Source organism: Anomaloglossus baeobatrachus, unplaced genomic scaffold (assembly GCF_048569485.1).
Source record: "Anomaloglossus baeobatrachus isolate aAnoBae1 unplaced genomic scaffold, aAnoBae1.hap1 Scaffold_573, whole genome shotgun sequence".
NCBI classification, from domain to species: domain Eukaryota; kingdom Metazoa; phylum Chordata; class Amphibia; order Anura; family Aromobatidae; genus Anomaloglossus; species Anomaloglossus baeobatrachus.
The window spans coordinates 101,406-121,845 of NW_027444935.1; the positions used below are offsets into that span (position 1 = coordinate 101,406).

At 50.8% G+C, this 20,440-nt stretch overlaps 8 non-coding genes and 2 pseudogenes across 8 annotated transcripts; all 10 read right to left on the bottom strand.

Moving 5' to 3' along the window:
• Positions 1-6,511: 6,511 nt before the first annotated feature.
• On the bottom strand, positions 6,512-6,646 carry LOC142284750 (U2 spliceosomal RNA; annotated as a pseudogene).
• A 1,117-nt stretch (positions 6,647-7,763) lies between these two features.
• On the bottom strand, positions 7,764-7,958 carry LOC142284743 (U2 spliceosomal RNA). Its single transcript, XR_012746226.1, has one exon. It is a non-coding gene; the product is annotated as a U2 spliceosomal RNA (small nuclear RNA).
• A 1,915-nt stretch (positions 7,959-9,873) lies between these two features.
• LOC142284677 (U2 spliceosomal RNA) lies at positions 9,874-10,064 on the bottom strand. Its single transcript, XR_012746163.1, has one exon. It is a non-coding gene; the product is annotated as a U2 spliceosomal RNA (small nuclear RNA).
• A 1,117-nt stretch (positions 10,065-11,181) lies between these two features.
• LOC142284749 (U2 spliceosomal RNA) lies at positions 11,182-11,385 on the bottom strand (annotated as a pseudogene).
• Positions 11,386-12,678: 1,293 nt separating this feature from the next.
• LOC142284746 (U2 spliceosomal RNA) lies at positions 12,679-12,863 on the bottom strand. Its single transcript, XR_012746229.1, has one exon. It is a non-coding gene; the product is annotated as a U2 spliceosomal RNA (small nuclear RNA).
• Positions 12,864-14,185: 1,322 nt separating this feature from the next.
• On the bottom strand, positions 14,186-14,370 carry LOC142284748 (U2 spliceosomal RNA). Its single transcript, XR_012746231.1, has one exon. It is a non-coding gene; the product is annotated as a U2 spliceosomal RNA (small nuclear RNA).
• A 1,322-nt stretch (positions 14,371-15,692) lies between these two features.
• LOC142284678 (U2 spliceosomal RNA) lies at positions 15,693-15,883 on the bottom strand. The gene has a single exon (XR_012746164.1). It is a non-coding gene; the product is annotated as a U2 spliceosomal RNA (small nuclear RNA).
• Positions 15,884-17,000: 1,117 nt separating this feature from the next.
• LOC142284679 (U2 spliceosomal RNA) lies at positions 17,001-17,191 on the bottom strand. The gene has a single exon (XR_012746165.1). It is a non-coding gene; the product is annotated as a U2 spliceosomal RNA (small nuclear RNA).
• A 1,117-nt stretch (positions 17,192-18,308) lies between these two features.
• Positions 18,309-18,499, bottom strand: LOC142284734 (U2 spliceosomal RNA). The gene has a single exon (XR_012746218.1). It is a non-coding gene; the product is annotated as a U2 spliceosomal RNA (small nuclear RNA).
• Positions 18,500-19,616: 1,117 nt separating this feature from the next.
• Positions 19,617-19,807, bottom strand: LOC142284680 (U2 spliceosomal RNA). Its single transcript, XR_012746166.1, has one exon. It is a non-coding gene; the product is annotated as a U2 spliceosomal RNA (small nuclear RNA).
• Between the last annotated feature and the right edge of the window lie 633 nt (positions 19,808-20,440).

Sequence of the window (20,440 nt, forward strand, 5' to 3'; positions counted from 1 at the left end):
CCGGATTTACCTCACACCTCCCCCCTTTTGAGGGCGCTAGGGGGCAGCACACTCGTGTTCCCCCGTGCGCCCGTCCGCGACCTCTCCTTGTCGGGACAGCCCGTCTGCGTTACCGTGGTCACGGCCCCTTTTGTGGCGAATGGTGAAGTTGTATTGCTGGAGCGCAAGGCTCCATCGCAACAATCGCCCATTCGTCCCAGAGACGGTGTGCAACCAGCTGAGGGGATTGTGGTCCGTCTCCACGATGAAGTGGCGCCCGTATAGATAGGGTTGCAGACGCTGCAGGGCCCACACTATGGCCAGGCACTCCTTCTCCATTGTAGAATAGGCCACTTCCCTTGGTAACAGCTTCCTGCTCAGGTACAAGACTGGGTGCTCTTGGCTCGCAGAGTCCACCTGGCTGAGCACCGCACCGAGGCCGAAGTCACTGGCGTCGGTCTGTACTACAAACGGCCGCGTGAAGTCGGCTGCCTGTAGCACGGGCGGGCTGGACAGGGCGTCCTTTAGGGCCCGGAAGGCTGTCTCGCAGTCCACTGTCCAATCGACTGCAGAGGGCAGCTTCTTCTTGGTGAGGTCCGTCAAGGGCTTTGCTAGGCTACTATAGCATGGAACAAACCTCCTATAGTACCCAGCGGTCCCCAAGAAGGACATCACCTGCTTCTTGGTCCTGGGGGTGGGCCAGGAGGCGATGGCCTCCACTTTCTCAGGCTCGGGCTTCAGTGTTCTCCCACCTACCCGGTGACCGAGGTACTGGACCTCGCTCATGGCCAGCTGACACTTTCCCGGCTTGATGGTCAAACCTGCCCGGTGGATCCGCCTGAGCACCTGTGCTAGATGCTCCAGGTGGTCCTCCCAGGTGGGACTGAAGACGGCAATGTCATCCAGGTACGCGGCCGCGTACCCTTCAAGTCCCTTGAGCAGGGTGTTGACCATCCGCTGGAAAGTGGCAGGGGCATTCCTCATCCCGAATGGCATCACCGTGGACTCGTACAGTCCAAATGGGGTAATAAAGGCAGAGCGTTCCCTGGCCTTGCGAGTCAGGGGGATCTGCCAATATCCCCGGCTCAGATCCATGATGGTCAGGTACTGAGCCCCGGCCAACTGATCGAGCAGGTCATCGATGCGTGGCATTGGGTACGCATCGGCGACCGTGACCGCATTGAGCCCCCTGTAGTCCACGCAGAACCGAGTGGTTCGGTCCTTCTTAGGGACGAGGACTACAGGCGAGGCCCAAGCGCTGTTGGATGCCTGGATCACCCCCAGGTTCAGCATCTCGTCAATCTCCTGGCGCATGTGTTGCTGCACCTCCAGGGAGACCCGATATGCTGAACGCCGGATCGGGGGATGATCCCCAGTGTCCACGTGATGGACAGCCAAGTCAGTCCTTCCGGGCTGGTTGGTAAACAACCCCCGGAAGGGGTGTAGGGTGGCCCACAGCTGGGACCGTTGGTCCTCCAAGAGCTGGTGGCCAACCTCCACATCCTCAATGGATCCGCCTGCCCTAACCTGGGCTAGCATATCCAAGAGGGTTTCCGCTTCTCCCTCCTCGGGCAGGTTGCACACGGGGAGCGCACATGCCTCCCGCTCATGATGTGCCTTCATCATGTTCACATGGAAGGGCTTCCGCCTTCCACGGGCAGGGTCCAGGGTGACCAGGTACGTCACAGGGTTGAGCTGCTGGTACACGAGGTATGGGCCTTCCCAGGCTGCCTGAAGCTTGTCCTGTGGTACGGGGACCAGTACCCACACCTCTTGACCCACTTGGTAGGTCCTCTCACAAGCGTTCTGGTCGTACCAACGCTTCTGATCGGCCTGGGCTTGAGCCATATTGTCGTGTACCAGTTGCGTCAAGGCCTGCATTTTGTCCCGGAAGCGCATGACATACTCGATAACCGACACTCCAGGGGTGGCCAAATCCCCTTCCCAAGCCTCTTTCACCAGAGCCAGGGGGCCCCGCACACGTCGCCCGTACAGGAGCTCAAACGGTGAGAATCCTGTTGAGGCCTGTGGAACCTCCCGGTAAGCAAATAACAGGTGTGGGAGATACCGCTCCCAGTCACGCCCATGGGAGTCGACCAACATCTTAAGCATCTGCTTTAAGGTGCCATTGAACCGCTCGCACAGGCCATTAGTCTGTGGATGGTACGGGCTGGCCACCAGATGTCGCACCTGGACTTGCTTACAGAGGGTCTCCATCAGCTGGGACATGAATTGGGTCCCCCGGTCGGTGAGCATTTCCTGGGGAAAACCCACTCGGGAGAAAATCTCCAGCAATGCGGTGGCCACCTTGTCAGCCCGAATGGACGACAAGGCCACTGCTTCTGGGTACCGGGTGGCATAGTCCACTACCGTCAGTATGAAGCGTTTCCCGGAGCTGCTGGGGATGGCCAGCGGGCCGACCAGATCCACAGCCACCCTCCTGAAAGGCTCATCGATGATTGGCAGAGATACTAGTGGGGCTTTGGGGTGTGGCCCCGCCTTCCCCACTCTCTGACAGGTTTCACACGAACGGCAGTAGGCAGCCACATCGGCCCCCATTTTTGGCCAGTAGAAATGCTGGTTTAACCTGGCCTTGGTCTTAGCGATCCCTAGGTGTCCGGCCATCGGAATCTCATGTGCGATCCGCAACAACTCCGTCCGGAACGGATAGGGTACCACCAACTGTCGGTCCCTGGGCCACGCCTCCGGTGAACCCTGCTGGACCGTGGCCCGGTACAGCCGTCCTTGGTCCCAGACCACTCGCTCCGGGTCCGAGTCCGAGGGAGGCTGTGCCGCCTGCTCCTTTAGAGCTTTCAGGCTGTCGTCAGCTTCTAACGCTGCCTGAAACTCCTGACTAGATGGGGCCAGAATCGACGAGACTGTCACATCTTCGGTCAGTACCCCGGGACCTGTGTCCTGGCCTCCACCTGACTCGGCTGCCACTTGGTCAGAAGGGGAAGAGCTATCGGACCTCCGGGAGGCCCCTTGGCTTCCAGCACTCCCACTGCGGGTGACAGCGGCCACAGCCGCTGCGACCGTGGGTCGTGCCTGCTCCTCCTCCGTTCCTGACCAAGTCGCCGGTTCAGGCAGACCTACCTGGCTTCCTGACACCCCGGTTGTGGGGGAACCATGCACCGAGATCTTACCTGGGAGCACTTCCGCTCCTGGACCGGCCCCAATCTCACCTGCCTGTTCCCCTCCTGCAGCAACAGAACCCCGCTGTGAAATCTCTGGGGACCCCACATTTGCTGTGGTAGCCCCCACCCCACACACTGGTCCTCCCCCTGCAGCACCCTGCTCTCTGCTTATCCCTGCAGAGGGCAACAGATCCCAGCTCACAGGCTGGTTACTTGTAGAGGCATTGTCACACCTTTCTCTGACCCCCTCCCCTGTCACAGCTGCAGCTGAGTGTGTGTCTATGGTGTCTATGCAAGCAGAAATATCAGAGTTCACTCCCTCCTCCCTTACATCATTCATAGATAACACATTAACATTGTTAGGAGTCATGTCAATACTGGCTGAAGGTTCAGCCCTTGGTTGGGGCCCAAACTGGGAGGTTATCTGCCCCAAATCTGTCCCAAGTAGCACGTTTGCAGGGATCCGATCAGTTACCCCCACCTCCCTCACCCCTCGCCCTGCGCCCCAGTCCACATATATGTCAGCAACAGGCAGCGCCGGGTCAATGCCTCCAATCCCGGAGACAGCGAGGGTTTTTCCAGGGATCAAGTCTTGGGGGGACACCATCTCAGGCCGCACCAGAGTCACTTCCGAGGCGCTGTCTCGCAGTCCTATGGTCACAGACTGGCCGACGGTGACAGGTTGGAAGCTGTCCAGGGACCTACCACCACCCCCACCCACACAATACACCTTGGGCGGCCCTTGGGACGGGGACGGAGCCGGGGCCTTGGGACGCTGAGGGCACATGGCCTTGAAGTGTCCAGGTAGGTTGCACTGGTGGCACCGTCTTGGTTCCGCCACGGGCCTGGAGAGGGGAGTTGAGGGGGACACCCCCTGCAGTCTAGGGGCAGGTGGGGCAGTCGCAGAATTCATCTTACCCCCTCTCCAGGTGCTGCTGGTGGCCGCTCTCCTGGCCTCAGGGGCCCGGTTGTTGGTGTAGTCATCGGCAAGGGCAGCTGTAGCCGTGGATCCCTTTGGCTTCTGGTCTCGGATGAACTGGCGGAGATCCTCAGGGCAGTTCCACAAGAGTTGCTCCGTGATGAACAAGTCCAGGATCTCCGGTCCGGTGGAAAGCTGCAGGCCTTGGGTCCAGTGGTCGGCAGCTCGGGCAAGTGCCCGCCGGTGGTCAGCCCAGGAGTCCTTTGGTCCCTTCTGTAGGCTCCGGAACTTCTTGCGGTAGGACTCCGGGGTGAGGTTGTACTGTTGGATCAGGGCCCGCTTGATGGTGTCGTAGCCCTGATCTGCCTCAGCAGGCAAGTCCCCAAGGATATCCAGGGCCTTACCCCTTAAACGGGGGGTCAGGTATTTGGCCCACTGGTCCTTGTTCAGATGGTGCTGCAAGCAAGTCCGCTCAAAAGCAGTCAAGAAAGAGTCCAAGTCTCCATCCTTCTCCAGCACTGGGAAGTCCTCAACACGGACCTTTGGAAGTTTGGTGTCTTGAAGGTCACGTGTGGCTGATGAGGGCCGGAGCTGAGCTAGCTGCAGCTGGTAGTCACGCTCTGCCTGGCGCTCTTCACGCGCTGCCTGCCGCTCTGCCCTGCGCTCTGCCATGAGTATCTCGTAGGTATCCCGGTCTCCAGCCTGGAGAAGGGCCATAGCCATTTGAAGAAGGCTATCCGAGCCTCCCAGGCTCGGTGGAATGGCACGTGGTGATCTGCGGCCCGCTGCGGAGCCTGGTGCTTCACTGTCCCTTTCAGAGCGGAGGGCTGGCATCTGGCTCGTTGAGGAACCTTGGGTGAGCTCCTCCTCATCTTGTCCAGCAGTGCCAGGTTGCGCAATGTCCTCGGCAGAACGGTTTTCTGGCGTCGAGCTCCTGGAGGACTCGTGGGCAACCTCCTCATTGCTGTCCACAGCACCGTCCTCCCTCTCTTCGGCTCCTGCCTTAGCATTGGCCAGTTGCATAGCTCTGCTCCTGGTGCCATCAGCCATTCTTGCAGACTTTTGGTCACTGACACAGAACTGACACCTGATGCCTCCACACACCTTACAGTATCTGCACTCTGACACTCTAGTGTTGAGCTAGTCTGAAGACCCCAGCAGCCACAGCTGCTGCAGGCAGTCTTTAGTGTCTGGGAGTATGGGTCTCACACTCACACACACTATTATCTCGATCCCACCGCTATGCCACCAATATGTCACAAACCACCGGGGGGGTCACTCAGAAATCCCCCGCGCTGGCTACCAGTACGTCACGATCGGGGGGTAACAAGCAGGAGTCACCCCTCCTTTATACCTCCCGACCGACAGACAGAGCACGTGACGCGCTCTCTAGCGCCCCTCTTATAGTCAGGCCAATTATGGAATTGCCCGACAATAAGAAAGGAGGCCGCTATACTACTTATGCCGATTATTGAAGGGTCCCCGGTGAGAGTAAGGTATATATTCCCCCGACCTCCGCGGGCGGAATATATAAAATCTCCCCGAATCTCACTGGCCTCCCCACAATAATCCTTGGCACAACTCGCTGCCACCAACCGATTTACGGTAACTATTAGCCGAACACACAGACGTGGGATTCAAGATCGAGATAACAGAACAGCCCAAGATTAATTATATAATTTAATCGCCTAAAGCACACTAGAAACTACAATATATACAATAGGGAATCTACAGAATATACAGTTATGTCAGAGTACAGTTACAGATAAAGCATGGGTTACAAACAGGCATACAATTCTATCAGTTACCTTGCGTGTCTGGCCACAGGGGGGCGCTGTAGACCAGGTTTCTAGGAACTCCCTCCACAGGTCTTTCCCAACCAGGCCCCCGAGCAGAAGAACGCTGGAAAATGGCCGAAGTAGGGTTATCAACCTGGGCAGATCCAGGTCCCCTCCTACCTTAGTGACCTCACAGGGAAGCACTGCCACTCCCCCTGCATGGATCAGAATTATCCAGCAAAGGGGATTTTGGCTATAACTTTGCCTGGGAGCGTCGTAGGCAGACGCCAATGCTCTCATTGTGACAGTTATGAATTTAGCTGCAGAACGAGGGGACTCATGACCTGTCTACGAGTTCCCATATGGCTGATATCACGTTTGGTGTGTTTCCCAATGTCCTACTTCCATAAAAAGGGTGTGCCAGCATCGTCCACATGCGGAGACACCATTGTTATGGTTGCCATATTTATCGGAGATATGGCTTGCGAGATATGAACCATTTTTTACTGGAGTCGTTCTGTCTGGCTATTTCCATAGCCTTGCTAATTAGATAGCAGCTCCTACTACAGGGTGACAGCAGGGAGTCATCCTGTGTCCTTTGTCCTAAAGCCACCTAATTTCCATATCACAGGACATGGCCATGGAGTTTGTTGCTAAACCAGTTGTGTGGGGGAAAGGGGGGGGGGGTGACACCAGGAGAGGGCTTCCTGACATACTTGAATATCATGATTTATCGTCATATCTCCGGATTTACCTCACAGGGGACGTATCAGATATTAAACTGATAAGAACAGATACTACACTTGATCTTAGCCAAAAGGCCGAGAAGCGATAACCAGAATTGGTTTGGGCCTCGAGTGGCACCCTGGCCTATGCCGGACACATCTTAGGGAGAGAGAGCGAGAGGGAGACAAACCCACGCCTACACAAGACATTTTGTCACCCAAGCCAACCCTTGAAAAGGCTGCTTTGCAGAGCAAAAACAAGAAGAATGGTGCGTTTTGCAGCCGCCGCCCACTGCAATGAATCTGAATAACTCCTCCTTTAGGGCGCAAGCAACTCCCCTCCCCCTTGCAGTCTTTCCAATTCACGATACAAAAAGACGGACAGGACAGGTTGCCTGACTTTCCGTCACTGCCACCCTTTGCCATCCTTACCCGTAGAAAGCCCTTTCATCATCCCCAAACCCTAATCTTTTCCCTTTCCTTCCCAGCCCCCAAACTCTGCCCTCTGTACCTTTCTCACCACCCGCTTCCCTTCTCCTGTCATCCCCCTACCACCCGGGAAAAAAAGAGATTGCCCCCTCCTTCCACTAGCCCACCCTCCCACCCAAAGAACAACTTCTTCTGCGCAGCTTGTTTTCTAGGCAGCAGCGCTATTGTGATGTCATCGGGGGGCATTGTGACAAGCCGCCAGTGTTCCGTCTCTTCATGTTGTGCACTGTTCAAACCGAAAATACATCAACAGGCAGGCTACAGAAAAGCTTACTAACAAAGGTTAGAGAGGGGCTTTCTCAGAGGGCTTTTTACAGTTTGTCTATTCCCAATTAGCCGGTTTAGTATACTTAATGAAAGTACTAATTCTTTCATAGGCCGCCCATTCTTAGTATTTGACGTTCAGGTAACAACAGGTAACTTTATTTGGAGTGGAAGCAGAGAGATAACACCAGATGCCAATTGTAGATCCTCTCACACCTGTGGTCACTGCAGCATCTGACTCCACTTTGTCCAAAAGGGATCTATTCCATTCAATTACACATGATCTAGATTAGACTGACAACAAGATACTGCACGGGACATCGCAGAGTTGGTGAAGTTGAGTGGTGATGAGTTTGCTATTTGGATGAATAAAGCAAGTAAAAAGTGTGTTAGATAAAAATTCATTTCAATTCGCTAATCGGGCTAATATGAATCAGGTGAATCGAGTTCTGCTTTTGGAAACTGGGTTAAGAAGGGGTGCACCGTTCCTGGAGGTACTGCAATACCAGGTCAATGCGTGGAGTGGACAGAGCAAGCTCTTTTTCCATCTCCCTGTTCTAAAAATCCATTTAATATATGGTCCCCAGATAGGGGACGTATCAGATATTAAACTGATAAGAACAGATTTGATTTAATGAAGCTTTCCAAAGCACCACAAAAAATGCATGACCGAAGTCACACCAAAAACAGTGCAAAGGCTAGGATTCGTGTGGACCCCACCGTGAGGAGAGGGTCCCCAAAAATCAACCCCGTCCCTCCGAGCCAGAAGGCCACAGCAAGGGTCAGGGATCTTCGGTGCTCCCCCAAGCCGAAGCCTGGTTGAGCCTTGTCGTTGCTCCCAGCGTCCACCCAGGCATCTTACCCAAGTGGAGTAGAGAGCTACTAGTTGTTGGTTTCGCAGCCGAAACTGCCCGGACCGTCAACCGGTGTTGGTTTCTCAGCCCAAGGCTAACCGGACCTCCAACCGGGTGTTGGTTTCTCAGCCGAAGCTGACCCAGACCTCCAACCGGGTGTTGGTTTCTCAGCCGAAGCTGACCCGGACCTCCAACCGGGTGTTAGTTTCTCAGCCCAAAGCTGACCAGACCTCCGACCGGGATTATAAAAATTTCCCTTCCTAGCCAGAAGGCCGGGATAGGGTAATATGCTCAAAAAGTATGAAAAGGCAAGGTACGGTGTGCTACAGAGCCCAAGGCTTGCCGGGGTCCCAAGCCAGCAAGCTCAGACTCACTCCAGGGTCGTCAGTCCTGGGGCACGTTGTACCATAGCCCCCCACCCTTACTCAGTCTAATAGCCTCGATCCTGGTAGGGCCATGTTTTCCACTAGATGAATATACTATCCACCCAGAGTACTAGCAAGCGCAACCTTCCAGTGTGCATTGTATCATTGTACTAAGGTGGCCTGGAGCTTAAACCACCTCTTCGAACAACACTACACTTGATCTTAGCCAAAAGGCCGAGAAGCGATAACCAGAATTGGTTTGGGCCTCGAGTGGCACCCTGGCCTATGCCGGACACATCTTAGGGAGAGAGAGCGAGAGGGAGACAAACCCACGCCTACACAAGACATTTTGTCACCCAAGCCAACCCTTGAAAAGGCTGCTTTGCAGAGCAAAAACAAGAAGAATGGTGCGTTTTGCAGCCGCCGCCCACTGCAATGAATCTGAATAACTCCTCCTTTAGGGCGCAAGCAACTCCCCTCCCCCTTGCAGTCTTTCCAATTCACGATACAAAAAGACGGACAGGACAGGTTGCCTGACTTTCCGTCACTGCCACCCTTTGCCATCCTTACCCGTAGAAAGCCCTTTCATCATCCCCAAACCCTAATCTTTTCCCTTTCCTTCCCAGCCCCCAAACCCTGCCCTCTGTACCTTTCTCACCACCCGCTTCCCTTCTCCTGTCATCCCCCTACCACCCGGGAAAAAAAGAGATTGCCCCCTCCTTCCACTAGCCCACCCTCCCACCCAAAGAACAACTTCTTCTGCGCAGCTTGTTTTCTAGGCAGCAGCGCTATTGTGATGTCATCGGGGGGCATTGTGACAAGCCGCCAGTGTTCCGTCTCTTCATGTTGTGCACTGTTCAAACCGAAAATACATCAACAGGCAGGCTACAGAAAAGCTTACTAACAAAGGTTAGAGAGGGGCTTTCTCAGAGGGCTTTTTACAGTTTGTCTATTCCCAATTAGCCGGTTTAGTATACTTAATGAAAGTACTAATTCTTTCATAGGCCGCCCATTCTTAGTATTTGACGTTCAGGTAACAACAGGTAACTTTATTTGGAGTGGAAGCAGAGAGATAACACCAGATGCCAATTGTAGATCCTCTCACACCTGTGGTCACTGCAGCATCTGACTCCACTTTGTCCAAAAGGGATCTATTCCATTCAATTACACATGATCTAGATTAGACTGACAACAAGATACTGCACGGGACATAGCAGAGTTGGTGAAGTTGAGTGGTGATGAGTTTGCTATTTGGATGAATAAAGCAAGTAAAAAGTGTGTTAAATAAAAATTCATTTCAATTCGCTAATCGGGCTAATATGAATCAGGTGAATCGAGTTCTGCTTTTGGAAACTGGGTTAAGAAGGGGTGCACCGTTCCTGGAGGTACTGCAATACCAGGTCAATGCGTGGAGTGGACAGAGCAAGCTCTTTTTCCATCTCCCTGTTCTAAAAATCCATTTAATATATGGTCCCCAGATAGGGGACGTATCAGATATTAAACTGATAAGAACAGATACTACACTTGATCTTAGCCAAAAGGCCGAGAAGCGATAACCAGAATTGGTTTGGGCCTCGAGTGGCACCCTGGCCTATGCCGGACACATCTTAGGGAGAGAGAGCGAGAGGGAGACAAACCCACGCCTACACAAGACATTTTGTCACCCAAGCCAACCCTTGAAAAGGCTGCTTTGCAGAGCAAAAACAAGAAGAATGGTGCGTTTTGCAGCCGCCGCCCACTGCAATGAATCTGAATAACTCCTCCTTTAGGGCGCAAGCAACTCCCCTCCCCCTTGCAGTCTTTCCAATTCACGATACAAAAAGACGGACAGGACAGGTTGCCTGACTTTCCGTCACTGCCACCCTTTGCCATCCTTACCCGTAGAAAGCCCTTTCATCATCCCCAAACCCTAATCTTTTCCCTTTCCTTCCCAGCCCCCAAACCCTGCCCTCTGTACCTTTCTCACCACCCGCTTCCCTTCTCCTGTCATCCCCCTACCACCCGGGAAAAAAAGAGATTGCCCCCTCCTTCCACTAGCCCACCCTCCCACCCAAAGAACAACTTCTTCTGCGCAGCTTGTTTTCTAGGCAGCAGCGCTATTGTGATGTCATCGGGGGGCATTGTGACAAGCCGCCAGTGTTCCGTCTCTTCATGTTGTGCACTGTTCAAACCGAAAATACATCAACAGGCAGGCTACAGAAAAGCTTACTAACAAAGGTTAGAGAGGGGCTTTCTCAGAGGGCTTTTTACAGTTTGTCTATTCCCAATTAGCCGGTTTAGTATACTTAATGAAAGTACTAATTCTTTCATAGGCCGCCCATTTTTAGTATTTGATGTTCAGGTAACAACAGGTAACTTTATTTGGAGTGGAAGCAGAGAGATAACACCAGATGCCAATTGTAGATCCTCTCACACCTGTGGTCACTGCAGCATCTGACTCCACTTTGTCCAAAAGGGATCTATTCCATTCAATTACACATGATCTAGATTAGACTGACAACAAGATACTGCACGGGACATAGCAGAGTTGGTGAAGTTGAGTGGTGATGAGTTTGCTATTTGGATGAATAAAGCAAGTAAAAAGTGTGTTAGATAAAAATTCATTTCAATTCGCTAATCGGGCTAATATGAATCAGGTGAATCGAGTTCTGCTTTTGGAAACTGGGTTAAGAAGGGGTGCACCGTTCCTGGAGGTACTGCAATACCAGGTCAATGCGTGGAGTGGACAGAGCAAGCTCTTTTTCCATCTCCCTGTTCTAAAAATCCATTTAATATATGGTCCCCAGATAGGGGACGTATCAGATATTAAACTGATAAGAACAGATTTTTTTTTTTTTTTTTTTTTTTTTTTTTGAAGGATGAGTTTGAAAATAATAAAGTGACCGCCTCTCGTTGCCCAGGTAACCGTCCGTCACAAGAGGGCTATGACATCCTACGATGCACACTCCCCCAAGGTCAGCAGTTGTGCAATACCCTGGCACCTTTCAGCACCAACCAAGGTAGTACCCTCCCAAACTACACTTGATCTTAGCCAAAAGGCCGAGAAGCGATAACCAGAATTGGTTTGGGCCTCGAGTGGCACCCTGGCCTATGCCGGACACATCTTAGGGAGAGAGAGCGAGAGGGAGACAAACCCACGCCTACACAAGACATTTTGTCACCCAAGCCAACCCTTGAAAAGGCTGCTTTGCAGAGCAAAAACAAGAAGAATGGTGCGTTTTGCAGCCGCCGCCCACTGCAATGAATCTGAATAACTCCTCCTTTAGGGCGCAAGCAACTCCCCTCCCCCTTGCAGTCTTTCCAATTCACGATACAAAAAGACGGACAGGACAGGTTGCCTGACTTTCCGTCACTGCCACCCTTTGCCATCCTTACCCGTAGAAAGCCCTTTCATCATCCCCAAACCCTAATCTTTTCCCTTTCCTTCCCAGCCCCCAAACCCTGCCCTCTGTACCTTTCTCACCACCCGCTTCCCTTCTCCTGTCATCCCCCTACCACCCGGGAAAAAAAGAGATTGCCCCCTCCTTCCACTAGCCCACCCTCCCACCCAAAGAACAACTTCTTCTGCGCAGCTTGTTTTCTAGGCAGCAGCGCTATTGTGATGTCATCGGGGGGCATTGTGACAAGCCGCCAGTGTTCCGTCTCTTCATGTTGTGCACTGTTCAAACCGAAAATACATCAACAGGCAGGCTACAGAAAAGCTTACTAACAAAGGTTAGAGAGGGGCTTTCTCAGAGGGCTTTTTACAGTTTGTCTATTCCCAATTAGCCGGTTTAGTATACTTAATGAAAGTACTAATTCTTTCATAGGCCGCCCATTCTTAGTATTTGACGTTCAGGTAACAACAGGTAACTTTATTTGGAGTGGAAGCAGAGAGATAACACCAGATGCCAATTGTAGATCCTCTCACACCTGTGGTCACTGCAGCATCTGACTCCACTTTGTCCAAAAGGGATCTATTCCATTCAATTACACATGATCTAGATTAGACTGACAACAAGATACTGCACGGGACATAGCAGAGTTGGTGAAGTTGAGTGGTGATGAGTTTGCTATTTGGATGAATAAAGCAAGTAAAAAGTGTGTTAGATAAAAATTCATTTCAATTCGCTAATCGGGCTAATATGAATCAGGTGAATCGAGTTCTGCTTTTGGAAACTGGGTTAAGAAGGGGTGCACCGTTCCTGGAGGTACTGCAATACCAGGTCAATGCGTGGAGTGGACAGAGCAAGCTCTTTTTCCATCTCCCTGTTCTAAAAATCCATTTAATATATGGTCCCCAGATAGGGGACGTATCAGATATTAAACTGATAAGAACAGATGAGATTTCATCCGCAAATTTCAGAAAACGGTCATCGGCCACCACACAAAAGCGCAGTGCCGCAGGTGATCGCCTCCCGAGCCCAGGAACCACCAGCCAGAAGGGGACGTAAGCACCAAAAGGCGCAACAATCCCCAAGGCCGGCGGTTGTGCAAGCCCGGGCCCCTCCCAGCCAAGACCAAGGCAAACCCAATGAAGGGACTACACTTGATCTTAGCCAAAAGGCCGAGAAGCGATAACCAGAATTGGTTTGGGCCTCGAGTGGCACCCTGGCCTATGCCGGACACATCTTAGGGAGAGAGAGCGAGAGGGAGACAAACCCACGCCTACACAAGACATTTTGTCACCCAAGCCAACCCTTGAAAAGGCTGCTTTGCAGAGCAAAAACAAGAAGAATGGTGCGTTTTGCAGCCGCCGCCCACTGCAATGAATCTGAATAACTCCTCCTTTAGGGCGCAAGCAACTCCCCTCCCCCTTGCAGTCTTTCCAATTCACGATACAAAAAGACGGACAGGACAGGTTGCCTGACTTTCCGTCACTGCCACCCTTTGCCATCCTTACCCGTAGAAAGCCCTTTCATCATCCCCAAACCCTAATCTTTTCCCTTTCCTTCCCAGCCCCCAAACCCTGCCCTCTGTACCTTTCTCACCACCCGCTTCCCTTCTCCTGTCATCCCCCTACCACCCGGGAAAAAAAGAGATTGCCCCCTCCTTCCACTAGCCCACCCTCCCACCCAAAGAACAACTTCTTCTGCGCAGCTTGTTTTCTAGGCAGCAGCGCTATTGTGATGTCATCGGGGGGCATTGTGACAAGCCGCCAGTGTTCCGTCTCTTCATGTTGTGCACTGTTCAAACCGAAAATACATCAACAGGCAGGCTACAGAAAAGCTTACTAACAAAGGTTAGAGAGGGGCTTTCTCAGAGGGCTTTTTACAGTTTGTCTATTCCCAATTAGCCGGTTTAGTATACTTAATGAAAGTACTAATTCTTTCATAGGCCGCCCATTCTTAGTATTTGACGTTCAGGTAACAACAGGTAACTTTATTTGGAGTGGAAGCAGAGAGATAACACCAGATGCCAATTGTAGATCCTCTCACACCTGTGGTCACTGCAGCATCTGACTCCACTTTGTCCAAAAGGGATCTATTCCATTCAATTACACATTATCTAGATTAGACTGACAACAAGATACTGCACGGGACATAGCAGAGTTGGTGAAGTTGAGTGGTGATGAGTTTGCTATTTGGATGAATAAAGCAAGTAAAAAGTGTGTTAGATAAAAATTCATTTCAATTCGCTAATCGGGCTAATATGAATCAGGTGAATCGAGTTCTGCTTTTGGAAACTGGGTTAAGAAGGGGTGCACCGTTCCTGGAGGTACTGCAATACCAGGTCAATGCGTGGAGTGGACAGAGCAAGCTCTTTTTCCATCTCCCTGTTCTAAAAATCCATTTAATATATGGTCCCCAGATAGGGGACGTATCAGATATTAAACTGATAAGAACAGATGAGAATACATCCGCAAATTTCAGAAAACGGTCATCGGCCACCACACAAAAGCGCAGTGCCGCAGGTGATCGCCTCCCGAGCCCAGGAACCACCAGCCATAAGGGGACGTAAGCACCAAAAGGCGCAACAATCCCCGAGGCCGGCGGTTGTGCAAGCCCGGGCCCCTCCCAGCCAAGACCAAGGCAAACCCAATGAAGGGACTACACTTGATCTTAGCCAAAAGGCCGAGAAGCGATAACCAGAATTGGTTTGGGCCTCGAGTGGCACCCTGGCCTATGCCGGACACATCTTAGGGAGAGAGAGCGAGAGGGAGACAAACCCACGCCTACACAAGACATTTTGTCACCCAAGCCAACCCTTGAAAAGGCTGCTTTGCAGAGCAAAAACAAGAAGAATGGTGCGTTTTGCAGCCGCCGCCCACTGCAATGAATCTGAATAACTCCTCCTTTAGGGCGCAAGCAACTCCCCTCCCCCTTGCAGTCTTTCCAATTCACGATACAAAAAGACGGACAGGACAGGTTGCCTGACTTTCCGTCACTGCCACCCTTTGCCATCCTTACCCGTAGAAAGCCCTTTCATCATCCCCAAACCCTAATCTTTTCCCTTTCCTTCCCAGCCCCCAAACCCTGCCCTCTGTACCTTTCTCACCACCCGCTTCCCTTCTCCTGTCATCCCCCTACCACCCGGGAAAAAAAGAGATTGCCCCCTCCTTCCACTAGCCCACCCTCCCACCCAAAGAACAACTTCTTCTGCGCAGCTTGTTTTCTAGGCAGCAGCGCTATTGTGATGTCATCGGGGGGCATTGTGACAAGCCGCCAGTGTTCCGTCTCTTCATGTTGTGCACTGTTCAAACCGAAAATACATCAACAGGCAGGCTACAGAAAAGCTTACTAACAAAGGTTAGAGAGGGGCTTTCTCAGAGGGCTTTTTACAGTTTGTCTATTCCCAATTAGCCGGTTTAGTATACTTAATGAAAGTACTAATTCTTTCATAGGCCGCCCATTCTTAGTATTTGACGTTCAGGTAACAACAGGTAACTTTATTTGGAGTGGAAGCAGAGAGATAACACCAGATGCCAATTGTAGATCCTCTCACACCTGTGGTCACTGCAGCATCTGACTCCACTTTGTCCAAAAGGGATCTATTCCATTCAATTACACATGATCTAGATTAGACTGACAACAAGATACTGCACGGGACATAGCAGAGTTGGTGAAGTTGAGTGGTGATGAGTTTGCTATTTGGATGAATAAAGCAAGTAAAAAGTGTGTTAGATAAAAATTCATTTCAATTCGCTAATCGGGCTAATATGAATCAGGTGAATCGAGTTCTGCTTTTGGAAACTGGGTTAAGAAGGGGTGCACCGTTCCTGGAGGTACTGCAATACCAGGTCAATGCGTGGAGTGGACAGAGCAAGCTCTTTTTCCATCTCCCTGTTCTAAAAATCCATTTAATATATGGTCCCCAGATAGGGGACGTATCAGATATTAAACTGATAAGAACAGATACTACACTTGATCTTAGCCAAAAGGCCGAGAAGCGATAACCAGAATTGGTTTGGGCCTCGAGTGGCACCCTGGCCTATGCCGGACACATCTTAGGGAGAGAGAGCGAGAGGGAGACAAACCCACGCCTACACAAGACATTTTGTCACCCAAGCCAACCCTTGAAAATGCTGCTTTGCAGAGCAAAAACAAGAAGAATGGTGCGTTTTGCAGCCGCCGCCCACTGCAATGAATCTGAATAACTCCTCCTTTAGGGCGCAAGCAACTCCCCTCCCCCTTGCAGTCTTTCCAATTCACGATACAAAAAGACGGACAGGACAGGTTGCCTGACTTTCCGTCACTGCCACCCTTTGCCATCCTTACCCGTAGAAAGCCCTTTCATCATCCCCAAACCCTAATCTTTTCCCTTTCCTTCCCAGCCCCCAAACCCTGCCCTCTGTACCTTTCTCACCACCCGCTTCCCTTCTCCTGTCATCCCCCTACCACCCGGGAAAAAAAGAGATTGCCCCCTCCTTCCACTAGCCCACCCTCCCACCCAAAGAACAACTTCTTCTGCGCAGCTTGTTTTCTAGGCAGCAGCGCTATTGTGATGTCATCGGGGGGCATTGTGACAAGCCGCCAGTGTTCCGTCTCTTCATGTTGTGCACTGTTCAAACCGAAAATACATCAACAGGCAGGCTACAGAAAAGCTTACTAACAAAGGTTAGAGAGGGGCTTTCTCAGAGGGCTTTTTACAGTTTGTCTATTCCCAATTAGCCGGTTTAGTATACTTAATGAAAGTACTAATTCTTTCATAGGCCGCCCATTCTTAGTATTTGACGTTCAGGTAACAACAGGTAACTTTATTTGGAGTGGAAGCAGAGAGATAACACCAGATGCCAATTGTAGATCCTCTCACACCTGTGGTCACTGCAGCATCTGACTCCACTTTGTCCAAAAGGGATCTATTCCATTCAATTACACATGATCTAGATTAGACTGACAACAAGATACTGCACGGGACATAGCAGAGTTGGTGAAGTTGAGTGGTGATGAGTTTGCTATTTGGATGAATAAAGCAAGTAAAAAGTGTGTTAGATAAAAATTCATTTCAATTCGCTAATCGGGCTAATATGAATCAGGTGAATCGAGTTCTGCTTTTGGAAACTGGGTTAAGAAGGGGTGCACCGTTCCTGGAGGTACTGCAATACCAGGTCAATGCGTGGAGTGGACAGAGCAAGCTCTTTTTCCATCTCCCTGTTCTAAAAATCCATTTAATATATGGTCCCCAGATAGGGGACGTATCAGATATTAAACTGATAAGAACAGATACTACACTTGATCTTAGCCAAAAGGCCGAGAAGCGATAACCAGAATTGGTTTGGGCCTCGAGTGGCACCCTGGCCTATGCCGGACACATCTTAGGGAGAGAGAGCGAGAGGGAGACAAACCCACGCCTACACAAGACATTTTGTCACCCAAGCCAACCCTTGAAAAGGCTGCTTTGCAGAGCAAAAACAAGAAGAATGGTGCGTTTTGCAGCCGCCGCCCACTGCAATGAATCTGAATAACTCCTCCTTTAGGGCGCAAGCAACTCCCCTCCCCCTTGCAGTCTTTCCAATTCACGATACAAAAAGACGGACAGGACAGGTTGCCTGACTTTCCGTCACTGCCACCCTTTGCCATCCTTACCCGTAGAAAGCCCTTTCATCATCCCCAAACCCTAATCTTTTCCCTTTCCTTCCCAGCCCCCAAACCCTGCCCTCTGTACCTTTCTCACCACCCGCTTCCCTTCTCCTGTCATCCCCCTACCACCCGGGAAAAAAAGAGATTGCCCCCTCCTTCCACTAGCCCACCCTCCCACCCAAAGAACAACTTCTTCTGCGCAGCTTGTTTTCTAGGCAGCAGCGCTATTGTGATGTCATCGGGGGGCATTGTGACAAGCCGCCAGTGTTCCGTCTCTTCATGTTGTGCACTGTTCAAACCGAAAATACATCAACAGGCAGGCTACAGAAAAGCTTACTAACAAAGGTTAGAGAGTGGCTTTCTCAGAGGGCTTTTTACAGTTTGTCTATTCCCAATTAGCCGGTTTAGTATACTTAATGAAAGTACTAATTCTTTCATAGGCCGCCCATTCTTAGTATTTGACGTTCAGGTAACAACAGGTAACTTTATTTGGAGTGGAAGCAGAGAGATAACACCAGATGCCAATTGTAGATCCTCTCACACCTGTGGTCACTGCAGCATCTGACTCCACTTTGTCCAAAAGGGATCTATTCCATTCAATTACACATGATCTAGATTAGACTGACAACAAGATACTGCACGGGACATAGCAGAGTTGGTGAAGTTGAGTGGTGATGAGTTTGCTATTTGGATGAATAAAGCAAGTAAAAAGTGTGTTAGATAAAAATTCATTTCAATTCGCTAATCGGGCTAATATGAATCAGGTGAATCGAGTTCTGCTTTTGGAAACTGGGTTAAGAAGGGGTGCACCGTTCCTGGAGGTACTGCAATACCAGGTCAATGCGTGGAGTGGACAGAGCAAACTCTTTTTCCATCTCCCTGTTCTAAAAATCCATTTAATATATGGTCCCCAGATAGGGGACGTATCAGATATTAAACTGATAAGAACAGATACTACACTTGATCTTAGCCAAAAGGCCGAGAAGCGATAACCAGAATTGGTTTGGGCCTCGAGTGGCACCCTGGCCTATGCCGGACACATCTTAGGGAGAGAGAGCGAGAGGGAGACAAACCCACGCCTACACAAGACATTTTGTCACCCAAGCCAACCCTTGAAAAGGCTGCTTTGCAGAGCAAAAACAAGAAGAATGGTGCGTTTTGCAGCCGCCGCCCACTGCAATGAATCTGAATAACTCCTCCTTTAGGGCGCAAGCAACTCCCCTCCCCCTTGCAGTCTTTCCAATTCACGATACAAAAAGACGGACAGGACAGGTTGCCTGACTTTCCGTCACTGCCACCCTTTGCCATCCTTACCCGTAGAAAGCCCTTTCATCATCCCCAAACCCTAATCTTTTCCCTTTCCTTCCCAGCCCCCAAACCCTGCCCTCTGTACCTTTCTCACCACCCGCTTCCCTTCTCCTGTCATCCCCCTACCACCCGGGAAAAAAAGAGATTGCCCCCTCCTTCCACTAGCCCACCCTCCCACCCAAAGAACAACTTCTTCTGCGCAGCTTGTTTTCTAGGCAGCAGCGCTATTGTGATGTCATCGGGGGGCATTGTGACAAGCCGCCAGTGTTCCGTCTCTTCATGTTGTGCACTGTTCAAACCGAAAATACATCAACAGGCAGGCTACAGAAAAGCTTACTAACAAAGGTTAGAGAGGGGCTTTCTCAGAGGGCTTTTTACAGTTTGTCTATTCCCAATTAGCCGGTTTAGTATACTTAATGAAAGTACTAATTCTTTCATAGGCCGCCCATTCTTAGTATTTGACGTTCAGGTAACAACAGGTAACTTTATTTGGAGTGGAAGCAGAGAGATAACACCAGATGCCAATTGTAGATCCTCTCACACCTGTGGTCACTGCAGCATCTGACTCCACTTTGTCCAAAAGGGATCTATTCCATTCAATTACACATGATCTAGATTAGACTGACAACAAGATACTGCACGGGACATAGCAGAGTTGGTGAAGTTGAGTGGTGATGAGTTTGCTATTTGGATGAATAAAGCAAGTAAAAAGTGTGTTAGATAAAAATTCATTTCAATTCGCTAATCGGGCTAATATGAATCAGGTGAATCGAGTTCTGCTTTTGGAAACTGGGTTAAGAAGGGGTGCACCGTTCCTGGAGGTACTGCAATACCAGGTCAATGCGTGGAGTGGACAGAGCAAGCTCTTTTTCCATCTCCCTGTTCTAAAAATCCATTTAATATATGGTCCCCAGATAGGGGACGTATCAGATATTAAACTGATAAGAACAGATACTACACTTGATCTTAGCCAAAAGGCCGAGAAGCGATAACCAGAATTGGTTTGGGCCTCGAGTGGCACCCTGGCCTATGCCGGACACATCTTAGGGAGAGAGAGCGAGAGGGAGACAAACCCACGCCTACACAAGACATTTTGTCACCCAAGCCAACCCTTGAAAAGGCTGCTTTGCAGAGCAAAAACAAGAAGAATGGTGCGTTTTGCAGCCGCCGCCCACTGCAATGAATCTGAATAACTCCTCCTTTAGGGCGCAAGCAACTCCCCTCCCCCTTGCAGTCTTTCCAATTCACGATACAAAAAGACGGACAGGACAGGTTGCCTGACTTTCCGTCACTGCCACCCTTTGCCATCCTTACCCGTAGAAAGCCCTTTCATCATCCCCAAACCCTAATCTTTTCCCTTTCCTTCCCAGCCCCCAAACCCTGCCCTCTGTACCTTTCTCACCACCCGCTTCCCTTCTCCTGTCATCCCCCTACCACCCGGGAAAAAAAGAGATTGCCCCCTCCTTCCACTAGCCCACCCTCCCACCCAAAGAACAACTTCTTCTGCGCAGCTTGTTTTCTAGGCAGCAGCGCTATTGTGATGTCATCGGGGGGCATTGTGACAAGCCGCCAGTGTTCCGTCTCTTCATGTTGTGCACTGTTCAAACCGAAAATACATCAACA